General features: G+C 49.9%; 1 pseudogene; it reads left to right on the top strand.

Annotated features, from left to right (window-relative positions):
• The first annotated feature begins 719 nt into the window (after positions 1-719).
• On the top strand, positions 720-1,255 carry LOC147979699 (uncharacterized; annotated as a pseudogene).
• Positions 1,256-3,553: the final 2,298 nt, after the last annotated feature.

Genomic DNA, 3,553 nt, shown 5'->3' with positions numbered 1-3,553 from the left:
GTCCATTGTCTGTTCTGAGCCCAGACACACTCGCACGCGCCCGCGGCACGGCCAAAATAGTATTTTTATAGGTGTCTAGAAAATGTTCTCGGAATGGGTTGAAAGTTGGCATGCGGTTTTGTTATAGTGTAGATAGGCCGCCTGCCAAGTTTCATCGCATTCGGAGTCTGTTTGATGCTCCAACGGATAACTACGCCGACAATATAGTCGGTCAAATCGTCGGACGTTTTCGGTCTCCGAAAACTGTTGCCATGCTTTCCCTCTCTTTCCTCCCTAGACCGTCTACACAGTCCACTACCTACCGCCAGGCCTAACCTAAGCTCTCTCGTCAGCCTGCGGACCTCCTCGCGCGCGCATCCGAAAGCTGTCCCGGACCTGACCCAGGCAGTCGTCACCGTTGGATTCGGATCATCCCCAAACATCTACAAAACATCTCCGATTCTTTGTTGGGCTCCCCTAAGCTATTTACTCTCGTCTGCCCGATTATGATCGGAGGGACGAGGTAGACCCTAATCTAATCCACACGATGTATATATGCGTCCAAACCCTAGTCCTAGGATCTGTCCCATCCATCTTTTCCCATCGCGCCGCCGCCACCCACTCATCATCTCCATCGGGATCCTCCCAGATCCACCTCTCCGCCACCGAAGCCTCCGACCACTTCCCTCGTTTTCAGCTTTTGGCCAACCACCTCCTCCCATCGATCCAACCCATCAAGCATGGAAGCCCCGTAGGCATCCAGCATGCCCACATGCTCCTTCTTCCCGATTCCCATCGTCCCCGCCATGGTTTTGGAGCTCACCTCGGTCGCTGATCCAAGCCGCCCCGGGGACCGACGTCGCCGGAGTCCCTCCTCACCTACAAGACCACCGCCGCCCTACCACCTCGTCTCCTCGTCCAACACGACTCCTGCCTCCTCTGCTTCACCCTGCGCCGAACGACAAGCCGCAGCCGTCGTCCCAAGGTCCAGATCGTTGTCGCGTGCCCAAGCTCCTCCGCCCCCCTGCAGACTCATCTCCGGCCGTGACGGTGACCAGTGGCCGCTCGCCGGAGCACACCGAACCAGCTGCTTCTCCAGGCCGCCGCCCCAGTCTTCCTCGACCTCCACGGCCTCCTCCCCATCCTGTTTGTCTGCACCGCTGCCGTCATGCCAAGGCCGGCGTCCCTCTCTGTGTCTTGAGCTCAAGCCCCGCCTCTGTTGCTTCTTGCTTCGTCTGAACCGCGCCCCCACCATTGCCGTGACCTACAACTCTAGCAGCGCCTCTCTACGCGTAGCCATCCATGCTCGCGCCGGCTAGATCCGGAGGTTCGCCGCCCCTCACCGTCTCCGCAATCTCCGCGCCAACCGGCCTCCTTCGCTTGATCGCGCCTGATTCCTGCCGTTCCCGAGTCCCCTGCTTCGCCCCTTACATCCTCTGCTTCAAGCAGGAGGACGAGCGTGCCGCCCCTGCGTTGACCCGCGCGCTGCCTCGCTTGACCGCGCCTCCCCTTTTCGCTCGGTCCAGATGCGCGCCTAGCAGCCCAACCGGCCTCCTCCAGCCTCTGCATCGACTGGGCCTTGGCCCATGGGTGAGCTCCCCAGCGCCCCTCCTTTCCTTCCTACTGCTGGCCCAACATGCTTTAGATTCGGCCCGTAGGTGTTTTTTCCTTTGTGCAATTTTATCAATTATCCAGAGTTTGCCAGATTTACAGAAAAGTCCCCCTAGTTCATGCATTTAATAACTCACAAATGGTGCATTGGATTAAAATGATTTATATGTGAAAAATGACTAGAATTCATCTAGTTTCACAATATCCAACTTTCATGCATGTTTGAGATGTTTACATTGTTGTTTGCATTAATTTGCTTAAATGCCATGCTAAAATGCTTTATTTCATAACTAATTAACCGTAGCTCTGAATTTAATAAACTTTATATGTAAATGGGGTAGAAAAATGCCTAGTTTAACATGGTGTACCTACTTTGCATGTTTAACAACTCTAAAATATGGTTTAGGGTAGAACAGTACCAAATCAAAAATATGCATATGGGGATTTTCAGGATTTGTTGTTTGTTATATTCGGCCTCATTTAAACTTGACTAGATAGTTAGTTTACTTATGCTTAACCCCTTGCCATGTTTAAGAACATATAATATTGAAGGGTACATAGCCGAGAGAGAACTAAATAAGTCATGTGGTGTTTCGTCAATATGCAACTCGTTGCATATTGAGCTCCACTTAATTTGTGGTATTGTTTGTTGCACTTTGCCATGCCATGCCTCATTAAACCGGACATGGATCATACTTGGTTGCGCATCATGTCGTGTTTATGTGATGGTTGTTTATTATGTTGCTTGCTTCTTTCCTGGTTGCTTCTCTTGTTAGCTTCAGTTTCATTCCGGAGTTGTGAGGATTCGTTCGACTACGTCTGTTTGCCTTCTTCATGGACTCGTTCTTCATCCTTGCAGGATCTCAGGCAAGATGACCATACCCTCGAAATCACTTCTATCTTTGCTTGCTAATTGTTCGCTCTATCGCTATGTCGCGCTACCTACCACTTGTTATATCATGCCTCCCATATTGCCATGTCAAGCCTCTAACACACCTTTCCTAGCAAACCTTTGTTTGGCTAAGTTACCGCTTTGCTCAGCCCCTCTTATAGCGTTGCTAGTTGCAGGTGAAGCTGAAGTTTGTTCCATGTTGGAACATAGATATGTTAGGATATCACAATATCTCTTATTTAATTTTAATGCATCTATATACTTGGTAAAGGGTGGAAGGCTCGGACTTATGCCTGGTGTTTTGTTCCACTCTTGCCGCCCTAGTTTCCGTCATACCGTTGTTATATTCCTTGATTTTGCGTTCCTAACGCGGTTGGGTGTTATGGGAACCCCTTGACAGTTCGCTTTGAATAAAACTCCTCCAGCAAGGCCCAACCTTGGTTTTACATTTGCCTAACAACCTATACCTTTCCCTTGGGAGTAATTAACCCGAGGGTCATCTTTATTTTAACCCCCTCGGGCCAGTGCTTCTCTAAGTGTTGGTCAGAACCGAGCGACTCCTATCGGGATTGTCGGCACATCGGGCGGCTTTGCTGGTCTTGTTTTACCAATGTCGAAATGTCTTATAACCAGGATTCCGAGACTGATCAGGTCTTTCCGGTAGAAGGAATATCCTTCGTTGACCATGAGAGCTTGTGATGGGCTAAGTTGGGACACCCCTGCAGGGTATAAACTTTCGAGAGCCGTGCCCATGGTTATGTGGCAGATGGGAATTTGTTAATATCCGGTTGTAGAGAACTTGACACTTAACTTAATTAAAATGAATCAACCGCGTGTGTAGCCGTGATGGTCTCTTCTCAGCGGAGTCCGGGAAGTGATCACGGTCTTGTGTTATACTTGAACGTAAGTAGTTTTTAGGATCACTTCTAGCTTCTCGACCGTGGCGTTGCTTCTCTTCTCGCTCTTATTTGCGTATATTAGCCACAATATATGCTTAGTGCTTGCTGTAGCTCCACCTAACTACCTCCCCCTACCCATAAGCTTAAATAGTCTTGATCTCGCGGGTGTGAG

This window comes from Triticum urartu, chromosome 3A (assembly GCF_056163025.1).
Source record: "Triticum urartu cultivar PI428250 chromosome 3A, HENAU_Tu73, whole genome shotgun sequence".
Classification (NCBI taxonomy): domain Eukaryota; kingdom Viridiplantae; phylum Streptophyta; class Magnoliopsida; order Poales; family Poaceae; genus Triticum; species Triticum urartu.
The sequence above is the reverse complement of the archived record's forward strand: the minus strand, read 5'-3'. Positions and strand labels throughout refer to the sequence as shown.